Source organism: Bison bison, unplaced genomic scaffold (genome assembly GCF_000754665.1).
Source record: "Bison bison bison isolate TAMUID 2011002044 unplaced genomic scaffold, Bison_UMD1.0 scf7180017864490, whole genome shotgun sequence".
Lineage (NCBI taxonomy): Eukaryota > Metazoa > Chordata > Mammalia > Artiodactyla > Bovidae > Bison > Bison bison.
The window spans coordinates 6,975,858-6,992,555 of record NW_011495049.1 but is presented as its reverse complement, the minus strand read 5'-3'; the positions used below and the strand labels follow the sequence as shown (position 1 = coordinate 6,992,555).

General features: G+C 41.3%; 1 protein-coding gene across 1 annotated transcript in view; it reads right to left on the bottom strand.

The window, feature by feature from the left end:
• Window positions 1–16,698, bottom strand: part of RASGRF2 (Ras protein-specific guanine nucleotide-releasing factor 2) — a 267,751-nt gene that overhangs the window by 250,129 nt on the left and 924 nt on the right. The gene's annotated exons all lie outside the window — the stretch shown is intronic.

Sequence of the window (16,698 nt, the reverse complement as noted above, 5' to 3'; positions counted from 1 at the left end):
GCAGATGACACCACCCTTATGGCAGAAAGTGAAGAGGAACTAAAAAGCCTCTTGATGAAAGTGAAAGAGGAGAGTGAAAAAGTTGGCTTAAAGCTCAACATTCAGAAAACGAAGATCATGGCATCCAGTCCCACCACTTCATGGGAAATAGATAGGGAAACAGTGTCAGACTTTATTTTTCTGGGCTCCAAAATCACTGCAGATGATGACTGCAGCCATGAAATTAAAAGACACTTACTCCTTGGAAGGAAAGTTATGACCAATCTAGATAGCATATTCAAAAGCAGAGACGTTACTTTGCCAACAAAGGTCCGTCTAGTCAAGGCTATGGTTTTTCCAGTAGTCATGTATGGATGTGAAAGTTGGACTGTGAAGAAAGCTGAGCGCCGGAGAATTGATGCTTTTGAACTGTGGTGTTGGAGAAGACTCTTGAGAGTCCCTTGGACTGCAAGGAGATCCAACCAGTCCATTCTGAAGGAGATCAGCCCTGGGTGTTCTTTGGAAGGAATGATGCTAAAGCTGAAACTCCAGTACTTTGGCCACCTCATGCGAAGAGTTGACTCATTGGAAAAGACCCTGATGCTGGGAGAGATTGGGGGCAGGTGGAGAAGGGGATGACAGAGGATGAGATGGCTGGATGGCATCACGGACTCAATGGACGTGAGTTTGAGTAAACTCTGGGAGTTGTTGATGGACAGGGAGGCCTGGCGTTCTGCAATTCACGGGGTCGCAAAGAGTCGAACACAACTGAGCGACTGAACTGAACTGAACTGAAGTAGTATAGAGCCAAGAGGCTAAGAGGCCAGGCAGAAGCAGCAGCTAAGCTGCTGGAAATCAGCACTGAGTTTTTGGCAGTCCCATGGGGCTGTGAAGAGACCAAGGAGGAGGGGGTTATGTAAACACTCAGAATTCCTGATAAGATCTTGGAAAGGCTATACTTTAGAAATCAGGACAAAGTGGAAACTCTGCTCTCACAACCTGAAACCTAACTTTCACCAGCTCATCCTCAGAATGGATTAGTATAAACTACCCCACATTAATGCCAGCAAGAAACCAAAAGTAAATCCTCTCTGAAGGAAAATAATGTCATGCAGAAACTGAAATTACCTCTTTTGGTTTTTCATAAACCATGTCCAACATCCAAACAAAATCACAAGGCAGGCAAGTGACCATTAGTTTACAGCTGAGTCCTTGTTGAAACTGACCCATAGAGGACTTATAACTTTCCGATCTGAAATTCCAATTTTTGGATGAATTAACTCAGACTCAAGAACTGACAAGGTACACAGGGCTCAGACCTTGTTTGTTCAATGGAAAAGGTATGTTTACGAATGTAGCTGGTGTGGCCCCAGAAGCATCTCAGTTTTACATTTTAAAGAGCAGCATCTCTCTCTCTCTCTGTAGGAAACTTTATCTGCTCAGCTACCTGAGGCAAAGCCACTGACTCAATAGGATCCTTGATTCACAGAAATTCCCTGAATATCCGGGCCTGATTCACTGATGTTTTGGCTAACCTGAAACCCAATGATATCCAGCGGCGCGCTGTGGCTGGTCAGTCTTAGTGTCAGCAATGCAGAAGAAAGAGCAGATGGAGTTGCTCCAGTCAGAGGGCAGGGCTCAGACTTCATGGCTGTTGGCAATGGCACAGCCATCTGGTCTATCACTTGGAAAACTACAGACTGCAAGATTCAAAGATCCTTCATTGGAAACATGAATGGGGGGCACTGACTGAACTGTCTGCTGACTGAACTCTCTGGATCAGGCATGCAGGTGCCCACAGGAAGGGCTGTGGGCCAGCTGGAATCAATCCACTGATAGAGGCTGACTCTTTCTAATGCACAGGACTACTGCTGCAGGGCATGCTTGTGACTCCTGTCCAAAGTTGGCCCATTTGTCTCACAATGGGAGAGGCCACACCATGAGGGGCATTACCCCTCCCACTCTTGGCAGCTTGCCTGCACCAGACACCTGAAGCCCTCTCAGGGCTCACGGCGCTGCCTCAGCACTGTTGGTACTCATTCGGGTGACTGGTTAGCAGGTTCCAGTCACCCCACTGTGGCCCTTGAAACTAACCTGTGCGCTCAGCAGTGGACTGACTGTCCACCTCTTTCTCCCTCATTCCCTCCCAGTCCATATGTTTCAGCAAGGCAGTTTGATTAATGAATACAGGTTATCCAAGAAAGGGCTCATCCCTTCTTGATCATTTCCTGGGTACGGATCAGGACAAAGGGGGAAGGATTACAGAGCGTTACATAGATGTATTTTGAAAACTGAGGACTCAGTCTTGACCAGTGTTGGGCATAACACATTTTTGTTACCCCACTCCAGTACTCTTGCCTGGAAAATTCCATGGACAGAGGAGCCTGGTGGGCTGCAGTCCATGGGGTCACTAAGAGTCGGACACGACTGAGCGACTTCACTTTGACTTTTCACTTTCATGCATCGGAGGAGGAAATGGCAAACCACTCCAGTGTTCTTGCCTGGAGAATCCCATGGACAGAGGAGCCTGGTGGGCTGCCATCTATGGGGTCGCACAGAGTCGGACACGACTGAAGCGACTTAGCAGCAGCAGCAGCAACAGCACCCCCAGGTCAGCCTGGATGATACATCCTCCAGGTGGCAGTATAGTTGAAAGGTAGCTGTCAGGAATTCAACCTTCGCTCTGGTTAAGTTAATAAAAGTACCTTGTCCGTCTCGCATCTGACCCTTTGAGACGAAAGGTGGGTGTGAACTGGGGATGACTGAAAACAAAGTGAAGTTAGAAGTACTGGAACAGAACACCCTCTTTTGTGAATAACACCGCTCTCAAAATCCTTGTACAAGTCTTTGGTGCACATACATGTATTGCATCTCTAGAGTAAGAACAACAACCTACCATGTAGGAAGGGAACACCTCAGGCTCCAGGAGGTATGAGGGAGGAAAGAACATTAAGATATTTTTGTCCTGTAGATTGCCCCTGGAGCTTTTCTCAAAGGGGAAAACATCCTGGTGTGGCAATCTGAAGCTGCTGCAAGTGCATTCTGTTTTACCTACGGCTGCATCTTCTGTGATCCACTTGATTGCTTTGACCACAGAGCAAAAGGGAGACCCCAGCTCCTGCACCTTCCATACAAAGCACCTCCAGATGCTGTCCCCATCCACACCGCACTCATTTCATGGGCAGACAAATTCCACAAAGAAAAATACAGATATTTTATACTACAATAAAATTTTAAACTTCTCATCATCAAACAACACCTTTAAGAAAGTAGAAAGGCAAACCAGAGTAGAGAAAATATTTCCAATACATATAACTGACAAAGGACTCATGTCTTCATACATACTGGGATGAACAAGATGATATTCAATTATTTTGACATTCAAAAATGGCAATTCATATAGTTTAACTTAATATTTCAAAACTCCTACAGATCAATAAGGGCTTCTCAGGTGGTGCTATTGGTAAAGAACCCACCTGCCAATGCAGGAGATGTAAGAGACAAGGGTTCAATCCCTAGGTCAGGAAGATCTCCTGGAGAAGGGCATGGCAACCCACTCCAATATTCTTGCCTGGAGAATCCCCTGGACAGAGGAGCCTGAAGGGCTACAGTCCATAGGGTCACAAAGAGTCTGACACCACTGAAGTGACTTAGCATGCATGCACAGATCAACAAGATAAGACAGCTCAACTGAGAAATGGGCAAAAGATTGAATAAGCACTTCAAAACAGAGAATGTTCAAATGGTCAAGAAATACTTGGAAAAATGTTCAAGTTAAATATCAGAGAAATAAAAATGAAAACCAACATGAGATACTACTTCATGTCTACTAGAAGGCTTAAAACTAAAAAGACTGATAATACCAACTATTAGCAAGGATGCAGAGCAACTGTAATTCTTATATACATTGCTAGCGTTAACACAAATTGATATAACTATTTCAGAAAAGTGTTTAGCAGTAATTATTGAAGTTGAATATAAGTAAGTCCTATGAATCAAAAAGTTAACTCCTGGGCATATACTGAACAGAAATGTATCAGATCAGATCAGTCACTCAGTCGTGTCCGACTCTTTGCGACCCCATGAATCGCAGCACGCCAGGCCTCCCTGTCCATCACCAACTCCCGGAGTTCACTCAGACTCACGTCCATCGAGTCAGTGATGCCATCCAGACATCTCATCCTCTGTCGTCCCCTTCTCCTCCTGCCCCTAATCCCTCCCAGCATCAGAGTCTTTTCCAATGAGTCAACTCTTCGCATGAGGTGGCCAAAGTACTGGAGTTTCAGCTTCAGCATCATTCCCTCCAAAGAAATCCCAGGGCTGATCTCCTTCAGAATGGACTGGTTGGATCTCCTTGCTGAACACAAAAAATATCTGTACAAGAATTTCCATTGCCATATTATTTGTAATAGCCCCAATACAATTTGTAATTGTAATCTGGAAACAATCCAAATGTTTCACCAACAGTAGACAAATAATAGACCAAGAAACCATTGTATACTCATCCAGTGGAATACTACAAAGAAATGAAAAGGAATGAACCACAGCATCTGAAGTGTCATCCAAAACTCACAGATATGATGTTGAGGGAAATAAGCCTGACACAGAAGAGTACTTACTGCATGAGTCTATAATGAAGTTCAAAAACAGGCAAAAGGAATCCATGATGTTAGAAGCAAGGATGGTGGCTACCCATGGGGAGGAGCACCGAAGAGGAACAGAAACAGTTTCGTTTCTGGAGGGCTGAACATGTCAATGACTTGATCTGGGTGCTGCTTACAAAAATATAATCACTCTGTGAACATTCAGGAAGCAGCACACTTGTGATCTGTGCACTTTTCTATACGTATGCTATACCCTGAAAACAGGTTTATATTGTAATTTACAGTTAAAAGAACAACATTCAAATAACGTTTACTATTGAAGTATTAAAAAGTAAAGAGAAGTTACGAACATGAATCCTTAGCAACACAGGAGGCCAATCAGGACCAGAGGATAGAAACTGTTTTATTGGAAAGATCTTATTGATAAGGTGAGGATGTAAAATTGCTACTGAAGGAAGAGAAGGTGGCTTACAATGTATGAATATTAGTTAGTGAAAATAATACTTACTAGCTTGATGAAAACACTAGACATGTCAATAATGTCTCTGACATCCACCAAACTTTTCATGAAACTCCCTTATCCACAGCTCCTGCTGATTGACAGCCAGTCCACGGACTGGTCAGAGTCCAGCAGTCTTGTCTAGTCTCCAAATGTGAGCTAAGCCAATGAGATTCTCTCTCACAAAAAGACGAGCCTGAATACACTGAGTGAATAAGAGATGCCGCAGTGAGAACTAAAGCAGTAAAAGCAGAGAGCAGGGCCATACCATGCTGAGTCAGGTACCACAAGAGGCATGGCAGCATACAGTTGAGGGAAGCAGAAATGACGAGAAAACAGAAGCCATGAGGAACCCAAGAGGCATAACACACTGAAGAACACGTCAGCCAGTACCAGTGTGCGAAGCACAGCGCTAGTGGTTTAGTCGCTCAGTCATGTCCGACTCTGCAACCCCATGGATTGTAGCCTGCCCAACTCCTCCGTCCACGGGATTTTCCAGGCAAGAATACTAGAGTGGGTTGCCATTTCCTTCTCCAAGGGGATCGTCCTGACCCAGAGACTGAACCAGTGTCTTCTGCATTGCAGGTAGACTCTTGACCCTTGAGCCACCAGGGAAGCCCAAATCATAGCTGGTCACAATAAAGATAGAGCAATACTTGCCTTTTTATAATATTCCCACTATCCCCCTACCACAGAGAGAGGTCCCCATAATTCAAGACAACTTGAGTTCATGTCCCTCCCTTGCCTAAAGCAAATAAATAATCATGTGACAGTAACCAACGAACCCTGGAAAAACTTAGCAGCACTAGAAAAAGCAAACTACACACCTGACTAATTAAACCTTAGTAACTGCCTTAAAATAGCAGTCTCTCAGATATATGTGAGATGCTGCCTCCCAGTCTGCGGTCCTCATTTTGCCCCAAATTAAGCTTAACTCGCAACTCTCAAGTTGTAACAACTTTTTAGTCAACAGTTATGGCAACCGATGAAGCGACCCAGAGTGGACTTCCTTAGTTCGACTGGACTTCATGAGGAACCAGAGCTTTGGTACCAGCAGTGGCGCCTTGCACCCATCCACCTCCTCGGGGAGTGCAGACAAATTTGGGTAACTCTCTCCTGTTCTTAAATCTCCTGTATTGGTTGAGATTCTGAGTTTTATTTGGTGGTGGAGCAGTTTACCTAACCGCCCCCAGTAGGAAAGATACTGGGGGCGGGCGGAGAGAGTGGAGCATCCAGGGCATACCCACTCATGGTCTAGACATGAGTGCAGCTCAGTTGAAAGATACCGAGAAATTACCACCCAGTCAAAAGACACTGGGTGGGCAGGGGAGGGGGATGGCTGAAAGATGCCAGGGGAACAGCCCACTCAGTGGAAAGGTACTGGCGGGGAGGGCTTATTTGGGAAAAAATTCGAGGAATACCTGGGGCTCGGCTGAATGATGCCAAGGTCGCTCTGTTTCAGGGGACTGAAGGGTCTTGGCTGAGTGGTTAAGTAAGAGACTGATCTGACACTTTTCCTTAGTCCTCATACCATGCAGTGGTCCCATAGGGAAACCCACTCACTAATTAAAATACTTGCTTGTCTGGAGTTTGCACATAAGAACTGGCCATGCAGCTGCCTGAGCAGCCACAGTGGTCTTAGATTGAAGAATCCGAGACATGTAAGACAAGCTGAAACAACTCTGGGATAACTCCTGGAGGAGACAAGCTCAAAAATAGAACATTGGCCCACTACACAAGTTAACTAGTGATTTTTACCCAGCTTAAAATGGAAACAGAATCTCTCAAAAACAGAAACAAAGGGGTGTCAGAAAGCCAGCCTCTGACTAACACTCCAGCCAGAATCTTGTACAGTATGTACGGAGCTCATACTTGCAAGTACCTAGTTAATTGGAGAAATTATACTAAAAGAGATCTCAACCTAAAATGGCCAAATTGGGGTTCTTTTGATATTCCAAAACTGACATTTTGCATGCACAATTAGAAAAGGCCAGCTGTGCTTACTTTGACTTGTATCTAGAAGCTTCTAAAAGAGGAAATGATGGAGTAACTTCTTTGTAGGAAACCAACAAGAAATTGCCTGAAACTATATCATCAGTGAAAAAGGCTGCTAATGCTGACTCTGCCAGGTCTCAGGATTAGTGGAATAAATGTTTGGCATTTATGCCTTTTGGCTTTTGATTTCTGGGCATCACTTTATCATCTTTTGGGGGACACTCTTCCACCTGGCTTTTGATTTCTGGGCATCTCTTTGCCTTTTGTTTCAAGTTTGACTCCTGGCTGGTGAGGTTTTGGTTCCATTTGGTTTGAGTGTACAGACAACTGGTGCAAACTGCTCGAACTAACATGGGAAGTGCTCATCTAAGCTTCCACACACCACTTTGGAACCCCTAGGGAAAAAAAAAATTTTTTTGGACTGGTCAATCTATAGCAATCATCTAATGACAAGAAAAATGGCCTAAAAATATTAGATCTTTATTGACACAGGATAGGAAAAGGTACTAAAGTTCCCTTATGTTCTCTGGTGGCTTAGATGGCAAAGCATCTGCCTGCAATGCGGGAGACCTGGGTTCGATCCCTGGGTCGGGAAGATCCCCTGGAGAAGGAAATGGCAACCCACTCCTCCAGTACTCTTGCCTAGAAAATCCCATGGACAGAGGAGCCTTGTAGGCTACAGTCCATGGGGTTGCAAAGAGTCGGACACGACTGAGAGACTTCACTTCAACTGCCTTAAAATAGCATTTACTGCTGCTGGGTCTCAGAACTGATTTTGATAGATGGATGAAACACTGATTTATGGATAATGTCCTGACTGTTGCAAAGCTATGCAAAATACTGAGAGATGAGAAGTATCAATGGCATAAGAAGAGAAAGCACTCACTCTTAACTCTAAACAAGACTCTTTCACCTGCTGGAAGAGTTTGGTAAGTAGATTTCAATAAAGATAAGAATCCCTCAATAAGAAAACCACCAATAATTTAATTTCCTCTATGTGTGCTGTGCTTAGTCGCTCAGTCATATCTAACTCTTCAGACCCCATGGACTGTAACCCTCCAGGTACCTCTGTCCATGGGGATTCTCCAGGCAAGAACACTGGAGTGGGTTGCCATGCCCTCCTCCAGGGGATCTTCCCAACCCAGGCATCGAACCCAGGTCTCACGCATTGCAAGCAGATTCTTTACTATCTGAGCCACCAGGGAAGTTCAATTTCCCCTACAATGGGGTCAAATCATGAAAATACATTTTACACCATGGTCATGGTTAAACAACTGATTTCAGACTTCTTTTCTTTAGGATTTAACAAGCCAGGCCTTATTTAAAACCTATTTCTACTACCTTTATATCTTCACAACTACTGTCTCCAGTTTTCTCCTTTATAATGATAGCAAAGGAACAAAAAGATGATGACAATTACAATAACACACATTAAATCAGAAACACATTACAAACTCTTTCCAGGATCGTTCTCTTCAGAGCCACACCTACTACAATCTTCAGCGCCAAAAAGGAAAAACCTCCTTATTTAATATGATGTTTGGGACTTGCTTTGAAAGAGTCAAACAACAACAACAACATAGGCATGTGTGGGGAAAAAAATGTAACCAGAAAGCAGAAAGCTGAATATTGTTGAAGCTAGACAATAAGTATATTGGTATTCCCTAAAATATTCTATTTTGTCTGTGTTAAATTAGAAGTATTTTTTAAAGAGAAAGAAAGGAAAAACCTGCCCAAGCAACCCTAGTAATTAAAGCAACAAGAAGAAAATTTAAAAAGAATTGTATTAGAAAGAGAGGAACACAAACGCCAGCTGACAAACGAGCTCTGTATGCGCTGGGGCATGGACCGGTTGCCTATGAGTCTTTCAACAACCTGATGATGCAGCTACCACCACGATCCCCATCACAGGCAGGGATACAGGCGTAGAAAGAGAAATTGCTCATCATGGATCCAGTAAGCGTCTGTGTGGAGACTGAAACCCCCACAGTTTAACTTCTGAACCAAACCATACACAATACTACTATCTGACCTGGAAAGTGACATTCTTCAAGTTGAAAGCAAATCCATATCAGATATGAGCGGTCACCTATTCCTATGCATCATAACATCATCTTGTTATGACTCTGCAACGAGGTATGATACTCCACAGTGAGCCTGAGGCCAGACTACCTCCTCCCCACTCCCATATTTCTAACCCCAGAAGCCTCCTAGCTTTCCAATCGTCCCTCTATTTGACGGCACTAGCCCTCCTGTTTACATTAGTCACACAAATGGCATGAGCTCGTAAATATAGTTCAGGAAATGAATCAGGCGTTGTCTACATTAAATCAGAAAATGACAAAATAAAACATTTCAGGAAACTGAAAAGAAAGAATGCAAATTATCAGTAACCAGGGTCCCTCAGACGCCTGCTGATCCCGACATCATCAGTCTCAGCCAGTTCACAGCATAAGTATGGGAGGACCTAATAAAAGAAATTTTAGCCTTCATTAAAAAAAAAAATAAGGCACCGAAGCAGGGGTTCCCAGCCTCCAGGATCTAATGTTTGATGACCTGAGGTGGAGCTGATTTAATAATAATAGAAATAAAGGGCACAATAAATGTGATGTGCTTGAATCATCTCGAAACCATGTCCCTGTTCCCTGTCCAGGGAAAACTCTTCCACAAGACTTGTCTCTTGTCTCGGAACCATGTCCCTATTCCCTGTCTATGGAAAACTCTTCCATAAGACTTGTCTCTGGTGTCAAAAAGGTTGGGGACCACTGCACTAAAGAATCAATAACTTTTATTTTTAAGCATAGCTTTTCTTAAAGTAGTTTTACTTGTATCTTCTCAGATGTTATGAGAATTCTAGCTTTCATTAACTTACCGCACTCTAATGCTATGACTTACATAAGCCTCCCCAACTTTCTCATTTCTTTCTTTATAGTTCAATAAAAAAAGAATTACGACTTAAATAAACACAGATCAACTTTTTTCTTGTTTTCTTCCCTCTCCCTAAAAGTATATTTGGAGCATTCTGCATTCACTATGCGGAGAAGGCAATGGCACCCCACTCCAGTACTCTTGCCTGGAAAATCCCAGGTCGGCTGCCGTCTATGGGGTCCCACAGAGTCAGACACAACTGAAGTGACTTAGCAGCAGCAGCAGCAGCAGCATTCACTATGAGAAGTCTTAAGAAAAATGATTTGAATGTTCATTTCTAGTGAATCATAAGTTTTTCAAGTGCTAGTAAAAAAGGAAAAATTGCGAGAACATGTGCTTTCTGCATCTTTGTTCCACTTTCTGATACAAATGTTTTATCAAGGAAAACTTGTTGCTGTTTTCCTCCCAAAATATACACATAATCATATTTTAATTCCTTGGGGAAAATGGTAAAATATTTTATACCCTTTGGCGGAGCCAAAATAATGTACTTATAACTTTACCATCAGCTAATATTTGAAAATTAGACCAACTGAATTGCATTGAATAATTCTGGAATAATGGTCAATTTTTAGAATAATTGCCAAATATTATATAGTAAACATTTACCATAGTGCTACATTGATACCTAACAAATATCATTGCTAGTTTTGTTTCAATATTAATGAAGATTTTCATATACATAGTCTTAAGGTAAACTAATATCAGAGAGGAATTTATACTGTGATGTAACTTAACACAATCATTAGTCTTGAAAAATCACCCCAAATTGTATTTACAACTCATTGTAAATAGTATTGTATTTACAGATTGTATTTACTACTCATGTCTTGAAATACATGTCTTAATGATACAAATAAAACCCTGCAAACTCCAAGATATGTAATTGAATGCTAATTTGCTTCAGCTGTGGCCAATTCTCTGCAAATCAATGAACCACAGCCCACCAGTCTCTGTCTATGGGATTCTCCAGGCAAGAACACTGGAATGGGTTGCCACTCCCTTCTCCAAGGAGCGAACCTGCGTCTCTTACGTCTCCTGCCATTGGCAGGTAGTTTCTTTACCACTAGCACCACCTGGGAAGCTCTGTATCATTGTATAAAAATTGTCTGATTTTTAATGATGGAAGATAAACTCAATAAACATATACACAATATGCATACACAAATATACACTAAAAATTAAAGTGCTTAATTTTTAATGATGGAAGATAAACTCAATAAACATATACACAATATGCATACACAAATATACACACATATCCCTTTCTTATAGGACAAATAAACAAGGCATTAAAACATAAAATCAGGACTTCAGACCTGAGTAAATCCATATTGTTTGTCAATATGGCTTATTTCATTACTTTTTCTACTCTACAAAATTAAAATTATATTTATTGTATCATGCATATTTATTGAGAAATATGGACAAAAATATGGTCAACTAAAAAGTATAATCTGCATTAAACAAACAGCAATATCAACAACTACTATTACAACAAACTACTACTATTTGCCAGCTAAGCCAGAAGCTTTTGGTTATCATACATGCTTTTGGACTTATCATATAATGAAAGAAAAATACTTTTGCTTTTTCATTCCTGAAAGAAGGGAAAAAAAATTGTTATTACACTACAAATATTTTCCATTTAGTAGTATATTTAGTACTCACTTATTAAAACCCATGGAAAAATACTTGTCACAATAAAAATTCACTTTTATGTACATCTGTCCCATCAAAGATGGATTTCTCTACGCTGAATTCTTAACGATAAGTACAATAATATAAACAGTAAGGTTTAGTGCAGTCAAAATTAAAACTGTATTTTTCTAATCCATAGATTATTTTTCTTCATTCAAATCTTAATTGGAAGAATGACTACAAAATTCAAGTGATAAATCACTTCTTTCCTAAATTATACTTTAAAACATTTTATAAGATTTAACAAATACTTTTATTCCATTTCCCCTTTATTTGTGTTCAATAAGCAAAGGTTGAAAAGAAAATACTGAGTTGGTTATTATATTTCAATTAACGTGAGCTGGAACAAAAACCGATCATCCACACTCCCCAACCTCCACAAATATTTCAGGGCTTGCAGGCAGCTCTGCCTAATTCGATAAAATGATTAAAATCCTCTGCTTGTGGTCAAGTTAGGAAGGCTAAAATGACTGGCTGGAAATGAGGTGACAGGGGGAATCTCATAACCTTTAATCCCTTAAAAATTAAAACATGTTTCATTCAGCACAAATATGACTAGTATCTACTACTTTAAACCTCCAGAACTAAGGATATGTTCTCTACCCTGCCTCTGAAACAACTGAAATCAGGCTGAACAGAACACTCAACACTACCAGGAGAGTAAGAGCAAAGATGACTTCGTTCCTGTCTGCCTCTCCTGCAAGCAGGCAAGACGGATACAACCATGTAAACAGACCAGACTAACTGGGATGTATGCTTTCACCCCAGAGTGAGTATTTTTAAAGATTCCCTACAAAGTAAATGAATGCCCCATACAATTCTTTAAACATAAAGCCCATTTTTCTTTGAAAATGGAATGGTCTGCAACTGTATTTCTCAAAATGGAAACTGCTCCTTAAACAGTTTTAAGAGGAAAAAATTAAACAGTGATTCACTTACTACAACTCCAACCCCCATTTCACCCAGATCTGAAATTTCTTCAAGCTCAGTGGATTTAAATAGTCTCCTTAATAAGCCACTCTTCAGAGATTATTCAGTCTTCATACCTAGAGTTAGACTTTGGTCATCTCCCTAAAACTCTCAAAGCCTCAATCTTATCATAGGTAAACATGAAAGAACATCACCAATCTCCAAGAGCCGAAGTGAGGTTCCAACTTGATTAGCTAACAGAATGAAACACTGAGCTTAGCACACAGAACGTGAAAGTGAAAGTGTAGTCGCGCAGTCGTGTCCGACTCTTTGTGCCCGGATGGACTATATAGCCTACCAGGGTCCTCCCTCCATGGGATTCTCCAGGCAAGAGTACTGGAGTGGGTTGCCATTTTCCTTCTCCAGGGGATCTTCCTGACCCAAGGATCGAACCTGGGTCTCCTGTATTCCAGGCAGACGCTTTAACCTCTGAGCCACCAGGGAAGCCCAGCACATAGGAGGTTCCTACTAAATGCAAATTCCTTTCCCCCATGAACACCTTTACCTGGAATGAAAGGTAAGTTTGTCATTTTCCATAAATGGAGCTCTTGTAGAAAGAAGTGCTATCAATACACATATTTTCAAGAAAAGGAGCACCACTTAAAATTTTCTGTAATTGAGAGCATTTTGACTGCATCACCGCAACTATCGCTAAGAAATAGCTACTATAGAAGGTTGATAAGAGCCATGCATCTCCTGAGGACCGACTAAAGTGAAATCCTGGGACGCTAATGCAAATAATCCTTCGACCTATGCACATTTGGAAAGTGAAAATCACTTTTTTCTTCTTAACTGGAAACAGTTTAAGATAAAGTGCGAAATAAAGAAAAGAAGTGCGAGGGAGGAAGGGACAGAGGGAAAGAAGGAAGGAGAGAGGGAAGAAAAAAATGAAGGAAAAAAACCTTAATTTTCTTTTGTCAACCAACGCACTTTGAATGAGTATTAAGAAGAAACAAACCAATGAGTGTTTTCTTCTCATAACTTACCACAGCTAATTAGACTTTTAAATAATTTGAAGAAGTAGAATCTAAACTGGCAAGGATGACTAGAGGCATTTTATAGCAAGAATTACATCAGCTGTCATCGTCATTGCAATACGTCGCCCTTCAATGTGAATGGTAGGAACATCTTTGTCTCAAGCAATGTTTCTATAGTTCTGAACCTCTGCTGATCGAATTTATCAGAAGGTCCACTTCAATCACCTGCTTGGCCTCAGCTACTCAGAGGCAGTATTTATTACAGAGACGGGTAATCTTTAAATCTTGTGAAATTGTCTTTCACATCCTTGTACATAGCAAAAAGCTCGCACTATCTGTTAAAATCCTAGAAGCAGGAGATGTTCTAATTGGAAGGCAACTTAGAAATCATCTTAGCCAAACTCTTAATATTTACATGTTAAAAAGAACAGATTTCATTAACAGAAAAAATGTTAATGAGATGTTAAGAGATTTGCCTTAAAGAAGTCACACAGAAATGGTGGAGGAAACCTATTCTGTCTCCTTAAGACCTGTTTCAAGCCCTAACCTTCAAGTATGTTTATGGGATTGCTAGAAACGTTTATGAGGAAAGTTCCAGAAGCATACTTGGAGAAGCAGACCTTGACAGGATCTCTGCTCAGCCCCTCTCATCTTCCCCTACTCACCCATTTCATAGATCCACTGTGTCTAGCTGAGGTGAGGCACACTGTTGTTCAGTCACTAAGTCGTGTCCAGATCTTTGTGACCCCATGGACTGCAGCACACCAGGCTTCCCTGTCCTTCACTATCTCCCCGAGTTTGCTCAGACTCGTGTTCACTGAATTAATGAGGCCATCCAACCATCTCACCCTCTGTCATCCCCTTCTCCTCCTGCCCTCAATCTTTCCCAGCATCAGGGTCTTTCCCAAAGGCTCTTCACATCAGCGCGTTAGCAACACAAATTAACTGAAAGAGAACCAACTAAATAAACTGTAGATTTAAGGTAAACTGTTTCTGCTTGCTTCTCATCTTCACAGTTTCTTCATTCTTCAAACACAGCCAGATAGTACTACAGAAAAAATATCAGCCTGCTCAGCCAACCTAAGTCATAAAGGTTGTCTAACACAAGACAAACTAACAGATTTCCCCATCCAACTCCTAATCCATTTTGAATGCTGTATTCTCTATCTCAGTTTTATTACAATCACCGCAGGTTCTAATTTCTAACCTCACGGAGATGTAGAAATGAGTGAGAAATACTCATGGCTTGTATGACCGAGAAAAAAAATTTTTTGTAAGGAGACCTATTTTGGACTTCCATTAGGAAGTAGCATGAGAGTCAAACTATTTATAGAGACCAGAGTTCTTTATAAAGTATGCTTCAAAGAAAACAGTCCTAAAGATGAGAGTCTGGTTATTCTCCAAGTAGAAAAATCTTGGTTTTCATATGTTATTAGGACAGGCAGCCACGTTTGGGTGCAACAGGTAAAAACTCCCCACTCCCAGTTTTTTGTTTTTTTTTTTTAAGTGGCTATCTCCTGATATTAGCATACATACAAAGAGAGAAAAATACTTTGTAATTAAGTCATTGATATATCTTCAGAATAATCTAAAGTATCGTATGTTAGTTTAGGCAAAATAACACATTTTAAATCTATTGGTCTTTGCTCCTATAGGCCTTGGAACACATGCCTTTAAGAAAAATCTCACCAACAGAAACATTAAAAAAAAAATTCTGAAAAAAAAAAAAAAACTCTACATATTTCTTCAAAACCCCTCCTCTGGCTCTCAATTTAATTTCTAAAATATCTAACTTGAAATTTAAACCTATATTTCCAGTACCTACATCTACAAAATTGGAAATCAGTTTTTCAAAGACGCTCAACATGCCCTCAAAAACCAAAGGGGGGTGTAAGTTTTTCAGGTGTGTGGTATACCAAGCTTAATCAGTTAAATCTGAATGACTTACAGTGAAAGTAAAGTGAAAAAAGAAAAATCAAACTTCTGGTCCATCTAGCTTTAACTCCTCTTAACTTTACACATTGATTTATGAGCCCCCAGGGGTTATGCAGGCATCTTATTCATCTTTCCATCGCTAGCGCCTCCCACAGCCGCCCTCGGGGTTTGCAGTCAAAGATGTTTGGTCTGACTTGCACGGAAAATTAACCTGCTAAATATGTTTATGCAACAACAAAGACCATCAATCTTTTTTTCCAGGTGGACATCTAGAAGCGAAGTGAGAAGATCTGGGAGCATAAAATTAGTCTGCTTTAACTTTAATAACAAATGGTGATTGAAAAAATACAAATTTCGCATTCGCAGGAATGGGGTGCGGGAGTTACTAAATTTGCAGGGGTTTTTTTTCCCTCCGTGAGTGCAAAACATAGCAAAACTAATAAAATTACGACCCAGAATAAAAAGATCACATTCATTTTCAAAGCATTCATTGAAAAGTACACAGAAGCGTTCTTTTTAAATGCCCGCATGTTTACACATAGCAGGAATGTGGCTACTAAATATTAATCCTGAGGGAAACGGATACACATTTACCTTCATAATTAGACCCAGCAGGCCAAATATTAGCAAAGTAAACTGACAGAAACCACAAAGACAGATTGAAAGTGACCAACAGAAAGTGCCTGTCCGTCCCGGGAGCCCGGTGTGTTCCCTGCTCAGCCAGCGATCAAACATCTCAGGCAAAGAAACCTGCACGCACCAGCCGGGTAAAGGAGAAACCAAACTTTCCCAAATAAGTTAGTTCCGTTTTGCCAGTCTAAGTCCAACAGGTGTCAACACACGTCACCACACTAAATCCTTCCGAACAAGGTGTAGAGAGGCCATGGGAGGTGAGCAAAGAAGCTGAAAGGACCCGCCCGCTTTCGGGACGCGGAAAAAAATAAATAAATAAAGCCGAGCCCCTGTACCAACGGATCATAGAGATGAAGGATGGAGGACAAGGGGGGATGGAGATGGGGAGACGCGTAGAGCGGTCCTGCCACAGACGCCGCTGGGGGACCTCGGAGCGAGGGCCTTGCGTTAGGTCGGGCCCTCGACCTCCGGGGTTAGT